This window comes from Anabrus simplex, chromosome 2, assembly GCF_040414725.1.
Source record: "Anabrus simplex isolate iqAnaSimp1 chromosome 2, ASM4041472v1, whole genome shotgun sequence".
Lineage (NCBI taxonomy): Eukaryota > Metazoa > Arthropoda > Insecta > Orthoptera > Tettigoniidae > Anabrus > Anabrus simplex.
Genome location: NC_090266.1, coordinates 47,038,848 through 47,054,696, shown reverse-complemented (window position 1 = coordinate 47,054,696; position 15,849 = coordinate 47,038,848). Strand labels below are relative to the sequence as shown.

At 36.7% G+C, this 15,849-nt stretch overlaps 1 protein-coding gene across 3 annotated transcripts in view; it reads right to left on the bottom strand.

Moving 5' to 3' along the window:
* rtet (major facilitator superfamily domain-containing protein rtet) overlaps nucleotides 1-15,849 on the bottom strand; it is a 294,106-nt gene that overhangs the window by 270,273 nt on the left and 7,984 nt on the right. Inside the window, exon 1 of one of the 3 annotated variants that reach the window (XM_067140242.2) lies at nucleotides 602-663. The exons of 1 other annotated variant lie outside the window; for it this stretch is intronic. The gene's annotated coding sequence lies outside the window, so the exon portion shown is untranslated. Of the gene's footprint in view, nucleotides 1-135; nucleotides 270-601; nucleotides 664-15,849 lie in introns of those variants that run through there. One more of the 3 variants, XM_068226066.1, reaches the window with a different exon arrangement.

Below are 15,849 nucleotides of genomic sequence, written 5' to 3'. Positions count from 1 at the left end.
ACAGAGAGCACACGTATGACATCCTTTGACATCACTAACATGTACACCAACATACCAGTGGATGGATCCATTAAAATTATCGAAAACCTTCTTAAAGAAAACACCTCTCTACAAGAAACCAAAGAAATTATTAACCTTCTTAGAACAACACTACACCAAAATTGCTTTGCATTTAACGACAAAATCTATTGCCAAACAGAAGGGGTAGCCATGGGCTCACCGTTATCAGGTATAATAGCAAACATTTTTCCGAATAACTTCGAAAACATCATCTTAATGGGCCAGCTTTCAAAAGGAATCTTACAATGGAGCAGATTTGTGGATGACGTCATATGCATATATGATAATGACGTCACTAATGCAGACCAGTTATTAAACACTTTAAATTCTTTACACAAATCCATCAGCTTCACAATGGAGCCAGAAAATAACAAGAAAATAAACTATTTAGACATCACAATCAACAGGAATAATGACAACCTATCTTACAAAGTATACAGAAAGCCCACTCAGACGTCGCACACTATTGACAACTCGAACGACCCATACACACACAAAATAGCAGGACTGAATACAATGATACATAGAGCTATTTCCATACCAATGAGCACAACAGATTTCAATGAAGAGATGCAAATCATTAAACAAATTGCGAAAGAAAACAACCATCCTCCAGGCACAGTGGATAAACTATTAAATAAACATATGAAAAGTCGCCGGAAAAGCACCATACACGACAAAGAAAACTACGTGGTTCTCAACTATGTTAACAATAACACATACAAAGTAGCTAACATTTTCAAGAAACAAGGTTTAAAAGTAGCTTTTCGAACGAATAACACACTACAGAGACACTTCAGCAGGTGCAACCTAAACGAAAAGGACCCTTTCTCAAAGTCAGGAGTGTATGAACTCAAGTGCCAAGAACCTAACTGCAACGTCACATACATAGGTCAAACAAAACGTAATTTCCATACAAGATACAAAGAAAACAAAAACGCGATCAGATATAATTGGCATTCAGCCTTCGGGGAGCACATCTACGACTGTTCACACCATTTCACAGACATCAACACTGATCTAAAAATTTTACACTTCGAAAATAAAAGTAAATCTTTGAATATAAAAGAAGCAATAGAAATTTATGTCGCAAAAAATGCTAATGCCAATAACCTGAATGAGCATACACATTTAAATAATTCCCCCCTATTCGCTCTACTCACATAATATCTGACAACACCTACTCATTAAATTGCTTCTATCGTAATAATAATAATACTAATAATAATAATAATAATAATAATAATAATAATAATAATAATAATAACGTCCCTTACTTTATTCACCTAAAAAATTATTAATTTGCATTCATCCATATTACATAAAGGTACATACACATGGAAAAGGTCAATAACATCTCTCCCCTCTCCAATGTTGACGGAAGGTAAATTGCTTCTTTCATAACAACAACAACAATAATAATAATAATAATAATAATAATAATAATAATAATAATAATAATACCGTTCCTTACTTTATTCACCTAAAAAATAAATAAAAAATATTAATTTGCATTCATCAATATTACATACAGGTACAATTAACATGAAATAGGTCAATAACATCTTTCCCCCCTCCAATGTTGATGGAAAGTTCCACAGCGCTCCAGCCGCTCCGCCCTACATCTCCCTCCCCTCTCCACTCTGTAGTCTACTCGATTTAATCATCCAATAGGAGAGATCCACATCGATCTACAAGGCCCCTCCCTGTCTTGCCTTCCCCTCTCCACGCGCAGCGTGGCTCACCACAAACTTTCCATGACCACAGTCCTGAAATAGTGTTTGGTGACAACAGACTTAACATCGGCAGTCTAGATAAATACGTAAGTTTTTCATTATATTAATAATTGTATATATTTTATTTTTTGTCATCACTGTTTCATATTATCACTAATCTCTCTATCATTGACAAGTTTACGCTACGTAAACAATACTGTACATATATAAGCTTATTTTTAAGTGATTTGATAGAATCTGAGGATGTTCTTGTAGAATGAAACATGTCATTCTTTGTATGTTAGTGTGTGTTTTACAGATATGTTTATAGTGTTTTAATTTATATTGTATTTTCTGTGTGTTTGACAGACTGAAAAGCCTTTGTTACATAAAAAGCATTTGTCACTATGCTCACACATTCAAATGAATTTCTAACTAAAATCCTTTAGGCTAATGTCCATCAATAAGTTAAGTGATATGTAACCTGCTTGTGGTCAGACCATATGCTTGACCCATGACTGCCCTGGGCTCTTAAGGTAGAATGCAAAAATAGGCCCTACAATTTAAAGTGGAAAATATATTTAAATGAAGTAGAAGGGAGTTATTTTACTGACGAGTAACTTATCAGAATTTACATGTTTACTGACATGGCTGAGGGAGACATCTACAACTTGGATCAGTGGACTCTTTTGTCTGATGGAAAAATCTTTGAGATTGTCAAATGGATCAAGTGTAATAATAATAATGTTATTTGTTTTACGTCCCACTAACTACTTTTTAAGGTCTTCGGAGATGCCGAGGTGCCGGAATTTAGTCCCACAGGAGTTCTTTTACGTGCCAGTAAATCTACCGACACGGGGCTGTCGTATTTGGGCACCTTCAAATACCACCGGACTGAGCCAGGATCGAACCTGCCAAGTTGGGGTTAGAAAGCCAGCGCCTTAACCGTCTGAGCCACTCAGCCCGGCATGGATCAAGTGTGAAGTAGATGTTACCTGATTCACAATGCCTGATGTGCTTATAACCTAAATAAACTTTCACCCATCTCACGCCGCATTGTATAATTGTGTCATTTAAATATCATCTCAAGACAAGAATAAGGAAGCAAAGACAATGTTTTAATATCAGAATGATTATCTGACAGAAATTCAAGTTTTAATTTTTTCATCATTTTTAGATGTATTGTTCCAATGTTCAAATATGTTTTTATTAATTGTTAACTCAATTCAGTTCCTAATAAGGGACTAAACCATCACAATAAGCCTCATTTTAACTTTGCAATAAGCAGTTGATTAATATCAACATTGTCATGAGAATCCAACATCCAAAGGCCTATTCACGATTTACTGCTTTCAACTTCTAAGACAACAAACTCAGGACATTTGAGTTTTTCAACTTTGTACTCTAGTGTGTGCTTCTGATACTCTTGGTATTGTTCTGTTCATAGCTGAGGATGACCTCACAACATAGAGGTTGAAACTAGTCCCATTAATGAACAAAACAATTACGTAATTTAAATGTACTGAATAGATGGACCATTTCCCACTTTACCATGCGATCAACAGTCAATACACATCAAAAATGAAATTAATTACTTATGGAATTAGCTCTACATCACACCAACACAAATAAGTGTCATGGCGATTATAAGATAGGAAAGGGCTAGGAGCTGGGAGGAAGAGGCTGTGGTCTTAATTAACGTACAGCCCCAGCATTTCCCTGGCGTGAAAATGGGGAAATCAACGGAAAACCACTCTCAGGACTGCCAACAGTGGGGTTCGAACCCACTATCTCCCGGATGCAAGCTCACAGCTGCGCGTCCCTGACCGCATGGCCAACTCGCTCAGTAGAGCAGAAAGCAAACCCCAACAGAGATAAAAAGTGACCAGAAAAGAGACCAAGGGGAGGGCAGTGTATAGATGTCACATTTTACGAGACACAGAAACCATTCAAAAATTACTGATATCAGCCTTTAAAAATTAATACAACAAAATAAAAACGTCCTTTGTCTGCATTTAAGAAAACACCTAACATTTCCCTGACTTCACCAACTTAGTGATATCAGGAAATATTGTTTGAGCAGAACAAATGCATGACCTTACTTTGAATGCAATATCTGACAACATGACCTAGCTTTACACTTATTCAGGTTCATGATTGAGAATATATGTTTGTAAAGGTATGTGAAGTCAAACACAATAACTATATTTAATTTTTCAACATTACAAAGTAAAAATTTAATGTAGTTGTTGCTAGTTGTTTTACGTCGCACAGACACAGATAGGTCTTACGGCGACGATGGGACAGGAAAGGGCTAGGAGTGGGAAGGAAGCGGCCGTGGCCTTAATTAAGGTACAGCCCCAGCATTTGCCTGGTGTGAAAATGGGAAACCACGGAAAACCATTTTCAGGGCTGCCGACAGTGGGGTTCGAACCTACTATCTCCCGAAGACTGGATACTGGCCGCACTTAAGCGACTGCAGCTATCGAGCTCGGTAAATTTAATGTAACCTCCTATTCAATACCTAATATAATTCCATCATTAGGTGGAGTAATATTATTATTCAAACATGTTTCGACTCGTTTGAGGCATCTTCAGTGAAATAAGGTGGGTGAGGGTGGGGGGGGTAAGTTATTTATATTCTACAAGCTAAACATGTGCTAAAAACATGAAGGAATAAATGAAAAACAAGACAGACATGATGGAAATAAAAACAATACAGTATACAACATTTCCATCATTAGATGGAGCAATAAATAACTCATTCCGACAAATTCAGTAAAAAAAAAAAAAAAAAAGTTAATATTATACATAATTGAATCAAAAAAGTGTGTTCAACCTAGAAGACAAGAAATGAAAACAAATGATACAGACGGAAACGAACAATAAGTGCTTATAGTGAGGTTGCGGATCTCTTAGTTTACAAATTTTGCAGTTTGATACAGTTCAAAAAAACGGGACTAAATCACTGTCTTGAAAATTCAGAACTGACAGTCTGTCTTTGGAGAGTCACAATCAGCATGAATGGCCAAGAGGGAAGCGAAAAAGCTTGAGAATCCAAGTTTGAGAGGAGACAACATGCCAGGTGAAATGTATGTGACAACATGATGGAAAAACTCTGATGAATTTCAAATTCTAGAACAGCAGCTTACTCAATTTCTTCTAAATTTAGCGGTCCTGTTCTCGATGAGTTTCCAATGTTGGCTAGGTGTGTTTGCCTTATTTTAAATGGTCGGGTGGGCAGCGACAAAATTGAGAAGCTGTGTTAGAGAAGATATCAGGTGCATGATAAACTGCTGTGACCATAGTGGAAACAGTCTATGAAGTTCCAGTCTAATGGAAAAAATAAGGTTGTGTGAGAAACTTGGGCTGATAAGCAAAAAAGTGTAAAATGAGTGTAGAGAAACTTTAAACTTACGGTACTTAATAAGTGGTTGTCCACTCAAAATGGCCTGGCCTACTCAAAGTTAACGGTCGCGTTCTTACGATCGTGTCGGCTGTTGGCTCAGGTGTGTTTGTGAGGATGGGAGGAGTGAAGGGGTAAGAGGGTGCAGGGCTGGTGTGGACGGGGGGGAGTGATGTTGAATTGGAGAGATGGAGACAGGGTTTGTTTTTATTATAGAAGTTCTGACAAATACATAGAAAGAATGTTTCAAGTAGAATGTTCTTTTGTTTTTGTTTTTTCATATTTCATTTAAATTGTGAGAGGGGTTCATAAACTAATCTAAATCAATGTGGATGCTCTCGAGAATGTTTTGCTCATAATGCAAGATCTTGAGATCTTTATCTATTGATGTGTATTCTTGGATGGATGCTTTATGATGTTCACTCATAGCTGAAAAACGATTATATTTGAGAGCGTTGCAATGTTTGGCATATCTTATGAAAAAATTGCAGGCTGTTTGACCTACATAGCTGGAATTACAGGACTGGCATCATAATTTGTAAACACCGGAATTCAAATATTTATTATTAGAGTTCTTATTGTTATTGCTGACAGTGTATGGATTGACAATGAGATTGGAATTTGTGTGGGAGGTTCTAAACGCTATTTTAATGATGTGTTTTTCAAAGATATTAGAAATTTGGTAAATGCTACTCTTATTGAAAGTGAAATTGGAAAATTTTTCTTTAGGAGCAGAAACTTTTTCCAGGATAGTCTTGAGTCTCCTGTTATATCTATTGATGATTCTACTGATGAAGGTTCTTCTGAAACCATTGCATTCTACAATATTGTGAATAGTATTAATTTCTTTTTTACAATTCTTGTGAGATAAAGGAACAGCTAATCCTCTGAGTACCATGCTATTGTAAGCTGCTTTATGTATGTCTGGGTGCACGGAAGTTTGTTGTATGGTATTGATGGTGTGGATGGGTTTCCTGTATATATTAAAAAGAAAACTGTAGTCATGCACTGTGGAAAAGAGAAAAAGAGAAGCCAAGTGAACATAGACACAGAACGGTTAGAGAATGTGGAACAGTTTACATATCTGGGTAGCATTATTAATGGAAGTAATGAAATCAATGCTGAAATTAATAACAGACTAAGTAAAGGTACAGCATTTTATCATCAAGTCAGAGAGCTTTTATGGGATGACAAAGTACCCAAGAGAATGAAATTAACATTATATAAGGAGTATTTCAGACCCACTGTGACATACGGACTAGGAACGCTGGTAACTAATGAGTGGCAAGATAGTAAGATCAAAGTAGTAGAAATGAAATTTTTAAGAACATAGGTTAAAAAGACAAGAAGAGATAGAATTCAAAATATTAAAACCAGAGAAGAGCTAAATATAGAACCATTAGTACAGAAAGCAAGACTGAGATGGTTAAGACATGTAAAAAAAAAAATGGGAAAGGAACAGGTAGCAAGAAGGGAATTGGATAGAGAAATTAACGGAAGACCGAGAAGAGAGTAGATTGATCAGATTTGGAAGGACATTGGAGAAGCTGGATGGATGTGGCGGAAGTAATGGAACAGGAAATGTGGAAGGACAGAAAGGAGTGGAGGAGGCTTGTTAACCATGCCCAGGCGACTGGAGTGAGACGATGGTGATTAAAGGATAAAGTGTTGATGCAGTTGCGCATAATGGTTAAGTCCAGGTAATTAAGGGTATTATTGTTTTCTGACTATGGTGAATTTTATATGTGGGTCAATGGAGTTGAGAAATTTTATGTGTTAGTAACACGGCAGTCTAAAATAACAAACATGTCAACTACATAGCGTGTCCAGTGTTGAATGCCGTTAATCTTAGCAATGATGTGAGAATGTTTTTATTATTATTAATTGTGTTCAAATTTTTTGTTTAGATTGTGGACTATCTATGTATTCTGGGTTGGGTTTAATGGTTTGTTGTCGATTAAGGATAGAAGATAGTTTACGTTTGACTTCATATTGGACCTCTTCTTATTAATGGCTAATTCCGATTCAGCTATGGTGGAAATTCTAATATCTTTCAAAAACACAACATTAAAATAGCGTTTAGAACCTCCTAAACCACTTCCAAATTCATTTTCAATCCACACACTGTCAGCAATAACAATAATAACATTAATAATAGATATTTGAACTCCGGTGTTTACAAATTAGAATGCCAATCCTGTAATTCCAGCTATGTAGGTGAAACAGGCCACAATTTTGTCATAAGATACGCCGAACTTCACAATGTTCTCAAATATAATAGTTTTTCAGCTATGAGTGAACATCATAAAGCATCCAGCCACGAATACTATTCGCGCAACTTTTAGTGATAGTTGGAGACCCTAGTGTTGAATTGGTAGATCTCGGCAATCTTCAACATTCGTATTGGCAAACTTTGAAACACAAACTATGAATCACTTATGCATCACCGTGAGTCATCTGGCGTACACTTTACGTACTAGTACTGTTGTTCACACAGCAAAGCCAAACAATAGAATTCATGCTAGGAAAACTATTCGCATTGAGAAATGTTATATTGTAACTGTACGAGTGTATGATTTGCAATTTTAGGTTAGCAAATTTTCATAAAATAACTTTTTAATATAAAGTAGTAAATATCTTGTGAGTTTTGAATTGAGATGTAAGAACATTATGTTATAAGAAGAATTTGGTAGTAGGGAATTATGTATCTTTGTTTCTTTATATTGGTGTAACCTTAATTTGTGTATGAATCTGCACATGGCATAGCAGTAAAGTTTATGCAACCGGGAAAACAGCTAGCCTACTATATCGGTAAAGACAGTTGAAGTTGATTTAAAATGCTGCAACATGTGGATTTTGGCAGACGCTCTGCTGCATGGAGCTAGTCTATATATGAGTGTGCGTGCTACGAGTTTATTGGTATTATTGTGCATGACTGTTACAGTTGCTGATTATTGCTATTGAGGTTACTGTTGACGACAATTGATATCGCGAAGTGGGCACTGCACGAGCATTTTACGGGAGCTTTATTACTGCACAATTACGGAGTCAAGAGTGCATTGCATGTTAATGGAAATTCCCAGTGAGCGGTAGGGGAAAGATGCTACACGGTGATGTTTTATAAGACTATGGATTTTTCCTTGCCGAGGAAATGCACATTGTGGACAGCGTTTATATGTGCAGTGTGGAGGTAATATGTGGTTCACAGAACTAATTACAACTTGATGAAATATAGCCCAGTTGTTCATTACCTGCGTATTCTTGGAAGAATACCACATGCTTGTTGCTATTTATCATGGAGAGAGGCTTTATAAACTTACACGAGAATGGAACTGGGGTCATTATTCTTTTACATGCCCGACGTGCATTCAGATTCAGTAACAGTATGGACTCAGTGTGTGAACAGTTTTCATTTATACTTATTAGGCTGCAGTTCTCTTCACTTCACTTAATTTGCTATTTTCTTTGCAAACACCTGACTTGACATTGTACGTACCTAAGATTTAATTTAATTTCACCTAGCATGCTGATGTGTCTATGTTAATACCTCATACAGTAACATTACTTGGTATTCTCAAATGGTGATGGTGCTTCTTATTCAATGTATATACAAGATCAAAATGGGACGAAGATCTCGTACTTCTAAACTGTCAGTAATAGGCTAAGCAGTCTGTAATCTGGATAAAGATGAGAGGAATTGGTTCAGTGTTTCCTGGGTGGTGATGTTTTGGAGCAACCAACCAACCTATAGATGGTTGTGGCAATTGGAAAGGCCCAGAAGTCAAGATTTAAGAAGTGAGCATTGTGTTAGCTTAGGGATGAACTTAGCAATAACTGGTTTCAAATCATAACGTTAGTTGGGACACCTTGTCCTTACTAATTAATATGTTAAGTGAAAATAATATGCGTTTCAATCTGTTATAAGGGATACCACATGAGGTATGTTTTTAAAGTGATTGGTACAGAATTATATATTTTGCTGTTTGTGAAATGGGCACGATGGAAATGTAATTGTATATTGTGAGTAATGTTAGAATTTTTGATAAACTTGAATTCTCAGTAAATCTTATAGCTAAACGTGTAGCATCTTCCCCCCAACCGCTCACTGGGAATGTCCATTAACAAGCAATGCACTCTTGACTCCGTAATTGTGCAGTAATAAAGCTCCCGTAAAATGCTCGTCCAGCACCCACTTCGCAGTATCAACTGTCAACAGTAATCTCAATAGCAATAATCAGCAACTGTAACAGTCATACACAATAATACCAATAAACTCGAAGCACGCACACACATAGAAGCGCTCCATGCAGCACAACGTCCGCCAAAATCCACATGTTGCAACACTTTAAACCAACTTCAACTGTCTTTACCAATATAGAAGGCTAGCTGTTTTCCCGGTTGCATAAACTTTACTGCTATGCCATGTGCAGATTCATACACAAATTAAGGTTACACCAATATAAAGAAACAAAGATACATAATTCCCTACTACCAAATTCTTCTTATAACATAATGTTCTTACATCTCAATTCAAAACTCACAAGATATTTACTACTATATATTAAAAATTATTTTATGAAAATTTGCTAATCTAAAATTGCGAATCATACACTCGTACAGTTACAATATAACATTTCTCAACGCGAATCTTGCTCCTAGCATGAATTCTATAGTTTGGCTTTGCTGTGTGAATACCAACAGTACTAGTGCGTGAAGTGTCTGCCAGATGTCTCACGGCGAAGCATAAGTGATTAATAGTTTGTATTTCAAACTTTGCCAATACGAATCTCCAAAAGTGCCGAGGTCTACCGATTCAACACTAGGGTGTCCAACTACTACTAAAAGATGCGCGAATAGTATCTGTGGCTAGATGCTTTGTGATGTTCACTCATAGCTGAAAAATTATTATATTTGAGAACATTGTGATGTTCGGCGTATCTTATGACAAAATTGCGGCCTGTTTCACCTACATAGCTGGAATTACAGGATTGGCATTCTAATTTGTAAACACTGGAGTTCAAATATCTATTATTAATGTTATTATTGTTATTGTTGACAGTGTGTGGATTGAAAATGAGTTTAGTGGTGGTGTGGAGGGTTCTAAACGCTATTTTAATGTTGTGTTTTTGAAAGATATTAGAATTTCCACCATAGCTGAATCGGAAATAGCCCTTAATAAGAAGAGGTCCGATATGAAGTCAAACGTAAACTATCTTCTATCCTTAATCAACAACAAACCATTAAACCCAACACAGAATACATAGATAGAGTCCACAATCTAAACAAAAAATTCGAACAAAATTAATAATAATAAAAGCATTCTCACATCATTGGTAAGATTAACGGCATTCAACACTGGACACGCCATGTAGATGACATGTTTGTTATTTTAGACTGCCGTGTTACTAACACAAAAAAAATTCTCAACTCCATTGACCAACATATAAAATTCACCAGTCAGAAAACAATAATACCCTTAATTACCTGGACTTAACCATTATGTGCAACTGCATTAACACTTTATCCTTTAATCATCATCATCAATGTCTCACTTCAGTCGCCTGGGCATGGTTAACAGGCCTCCTCCACTCCTTTCTGTCCTTCCACTTTTCCCGCTCCATTACTTCCGCCACATCCATCCAGCTTCTCCAATGTCCTTCCAAATCTGATCAATCCACTCTCTTCTCGGTCTTCGGTTAACTTCTCTATCCAATTCCCTTCTTGCTACCAGTTCCTTTCCCATTCTCTTTACATGTCTTAACCATCTCAGTCTTGCTTTCTGTATCTTCTGTACTAATGGTGCTATATTTAGCTCTTCTCTGATTTTAATATTTTGAATTCAATCTCTTCTTGTCTTTTTAACCTATGTTCTTAAAAATTTCATTTCTACTACTTCAATCTTACTATCTTGTCGCTCATTAGTTACCAGCGTTTCTAGCATGTATGTCACAATGGGTATGAAATACTCCTTATATAATGTTAATTTCATTCTCTTGGGTACTTTGTCATCCCATAAAAGCTCTCTGACTTGATGATAAAATGCTGTACCTTTACTTAGTCTGTTATTAATTTCAGCATTGATTTCATTACTTCCATTAATAATGCTACCCAGATATGTAAACTGTTCCACATTCTCTAACCGTTCTGTGTCTATGTTCACTTGGCTTCTCTTTTTCTCTTTTCCACAATGCACGACTACAGTTTTCTTTTTAATATATACAGGAAACCCATCCACACCATCAATACCATCCAACAAACTTCCGTGCACTCAGACATACATAAGAAAGCAGCTTACAATAGCATGGTACTCAGAGCATTAACTGTTCCTTTATCTTGCAAGAATTATAAAAAAGAAATTAATACTATTCACAATATTGCAGAATGCAATGGTTTCAGAAGAACCTTCATCAGTAGAATGAAATGAAATGTCATATGGCTTTTAGTGCCGGGATATCCCAGGACGGGTTCGGCTCACCAGGTGCAGGTCTTTCTATTTGACTCCCGTAGGCGACTTGCACGTCGTGATGAGGATGAAATGATGATGAAGACAACACGTACACCCAGCCCCCGTGCCATTGGAATTAACCAATTAAGGTTAAAATCCCCGACCCGGCCGGGAATCGAACCCAGGACCCTCAGAACTGAAGGCCAGTACACTGACCATTCAGCCAACGAGTCGGACATCAGTAGAATCATCAATAGATGTAAGAGGAGACCCAAGACTATCCTGGAAAAAGGTTCCGGTCCTAAAGAGAAATTTTCCGATTTCACTTTCAGTAAGAGTAGCATTTACCAAATTTCTAATATCATTAAAAAACACAACATTAAAATAGCGTTTAGATAATGTGACCATATTTTCTCAAGCTGAAAACGGGACACTTATCAACTGGCTTTAAAAAAGTATTATTTGGTCTAAAAGTTAAAGCAAATAGAAAACTATAAGCCTGTTTATCTATTTATTACAAATATAAGGCAAAATTATTACAATAGGCCCAATGAATACAGAACATTTAAAGCATTACATTTTACATCATGTTATACAGTTAGCCTAGAGGATATATTTTTCTGAAGAATGGATTTTCTTCAGAAGTTTCTCATTTTACTTCAAGTAATTAAACGCAAAGCAACTGTATTTTAAATTGACTTTGGTAAGCAACGATGCTTTCAGCGTTCCAACTTTTAATTGTTTTTTTTCTGATGTCCATATTTTGTTCATACTTGCAAAAACTCTCTCTACAGGTGCATTAGTACCTGGCAAGGATAACCCAAATTCTACAACCTAAGAAAAAGTACTGAATAATAGTTTTTGAAGAGAGAAATACTGAAACATTGCTACCCATCTCAGCTGGGCTTCTTTTCCTTCATTATTCCATTGAGTGATTTTGTCCTGCAGTAGCAAATTGCTTAACATAAACAAATTCACTGAAAATAGCATTATCATCAACATTTGATTCTCCAGATACAATTTTAATCGTAGATATACATATTTCAACATCATTCCACTTCAGGACATTGTTAAGCAAGATCCATTAAAATTTCTATTATACATCAAATCTGTCAGTCCAGACTTTTAAGTAATGAATACATGAATCATAGAAACTACTAGCTGAAGTACCCGTGCTTTGCTACGGAATTTTACATTGTATACAGTATTCTAGGTCAGACGGTGTACGCGTTGTGAGCAAGATTGTATTGAATTGCATAGCACTTAACGTTACCCTAGAAACGCAACGGTGAAGTCACCAAACGTCTTTTCTCATATGAAGACTGATATAGGGAATTCTCATTGTAATGGTAGGCCCGCTTGCCTACCATCAGTCACAATCAGGTTGGGGAGTTTTCATTATAATGGTAGACACTCACTCTCCACCTACATTTTTAAATCCTCAGAAAGACTCTCTTAGTGGTCTTTCCAAGTGAAATTAACATACGTCATTACAATGACGTCAGTAGGAATGGCGCGATTAAATGCAATGCCTTCATATGAAATACTCTATCAAATGAAAACCCGCACATTTTCTCACTTTTAATGCTGCCGATCTAACAGTCTAAAATTCCAGAGCTGGAATGATCAAAGACGCAGACAGCCGTGATCCGTGAACACTCTTCGGTTTTTTTTCCAATGGGGAGGTGGTCGAATAGTGGAGACTCCCAGGGCAAAAACTATGCCCTTTTACTAATCTGTTTCCTAGGAATACCCGATGAGTCGGAAAATCTTAATTCACTACACTGGCGGTGGAAAAATCTATCCAACTTGACAGGCAAATTTTTCCTCCAAGCCAGAGGAGAAACCCCCACTTCACTGCTAATTTGGAATAAAATGAATGTAGAATTTAATAAAAGTGAGGAGGAGGAAGCTTTCCTTAAGAAACGGCTCTTTTCAGGGTTGACTTTTGAGTTATTTAGTGAACTGTGGTACTATAATTTGGAATAGGCCTAAATTGTTATTCTTGACCAGGCATAATACTACTACTACTACTACGTGAGCTTCTGCCTTAAGTATGCACACTGCTCATTCAAAACAGCGCGTCAGTGACGGGATCGAATAGCTGGAATACTATGATGAACCAGTGTGTTACGTACCAACTGTATCACAAAATGTATGGCATGGTAAAGAAGAAAGTTTTCTAACTCCCCAGCTATTTGAAGCCAATATTCAGTCAGACTGTTGTAGTAAGTACGCAGCAGTAATCCCATCTATCGGAGTTGAGAGGCAGCATAAGAGACAAAGAACATCACAACAAACAATGGTCAATGAAATGTTATTGTTGATCAATGTTATGCGCTTTCGATATTGTAGGCCTTCACATTTAGTTTTCTTCCGACTCTGAAATACCACTCTTACCATAGTCGGTACGGTAAAACTGAATAAAGCATAACTTATAAGAAATTGTATTCTCTATAACTTTTGTTATGTAATACTTTTCGATAAGACCAAAAATTACATTTTAGGTGCCTTCCCCTAAACTACCATTTCATCCAGGGTGAATAAATGTATTTATAGCTTAGACTGTTGTTTTTTATTCCCCGACTCTATATACCGATTTTTATTAAATTCTGTTAACCCATTTTCTCGTGGTTCGGCGTTGATATGGACTTAGCAACAAAATTACACATTCATGAATATCTATGTTACCATAGCCGGTAAGGTAAAAATGAATAAGACATAAATGGTCGTAAATTTAATTCTATATAACTTTGGATATGTAGTATTTACCGATACGACCACTAATAATATCAATATTTGAGAATTAAATTTCAGGCCTTCCCCTAAACTACCATTTCGCTCAGTGTGAATAAAATGACTCATAGCCTAGATTATAGTGGCTCATTCTCCGACTATGCATACCAATTTTCATTGAGATAGGACCACTCATAACGTAAATATTTAAGAATAACATTTTTGACCTTCCCCTAAAGTACCATTTCATCCAGCATGAATAAAATTATTTATAGTCTATATTGTAGCGACTTATTCTCCGACTTTGCATACCAATTTTATTAAGATAGAACCACTAATAACATAAAAATTTGATAATTAAATTTTAGGCCCTCCGCTAAACTACCATTTCCATCAGCGTAAATAAAATTATTTATGGCCTAGATTGGCAGAGACTTATTCCCCGACTTTGCATACCGATTTTCATTAAATTCTCTTTATCCCTTTTTTTTTAGTGATGCGTGTACATACATACATACAGACAGAAATTACAGAAAAGAAAAAAGTGCATTTCCTTGTTACTGTGGACATGACCGATACATAAATACCATTTTTTTCAAATTCTGAGCAATGTACAGACAAAACTCTTATTTTATATATATAGATTAGCAATTTTTTTGGAAATCCTCTACTTTCACCTTACCCTCATCTTGTAGTTCATGCAATGCACATTTTACAACATCTGGGATAAAACTGTTGATTTTTCTAAACCACTGTTGATTTTTTCCTGGCGGCTTTACGTCGCACTGACACAGATAGGTCTCATGGCAGCAATGGGATAGGAAAGGCTTAGGTGCTGGAAGGAAGCAGCCTTGGACTTAATTAAGGTACAGCCCCAGCATTTGCCTGGTGTGAAAATGGGAAACCATGGAAAACCACCTTCAGGGCTACCGACAGTGGGATTCGAACTCACTATCTCCCGGATGCGTCCCTAACCGCGTGGCCAACTCGCCCGGTGTTGAATTCCTTAAGGATTTCATAGTAACCATCAGTGTTACAGTCTGAAAAATCACATGGTTGTAAAGATGGGTTTCTTAAAAACATTTCTCCTGTAATTGTTTTTAAAGCAATGGAATTTCCATCTTAAAAACACTAATTCTGTCTCAGCACCCACCAATACACGTTGTCTTGCAAAGAAACATCTAAATCACTCAAATGGTTTGTAATGCCCGCTAAAAAGGAAAGACCAGCAACCCAGCATGTGTTCTTACATCACAGCCAAAGCGACTGAGTGGGGGTGGGATAGCCCTGACCGGGGGGGGGGGGCTGTCAGGGCACCCTAGCCCTCAAACACTGAGTTGGAATGGTCTGCTTAAAGGTGTTTACTGTATAGCACAACTCTCTACATCCACTAAACACCATATCGGTCCCTGTTTTTTTTTTTTTTGATAATGCAATCAAGTAGGCCTAACATTCTTATATCACCATGTTGCAGGAATGGTTCATTC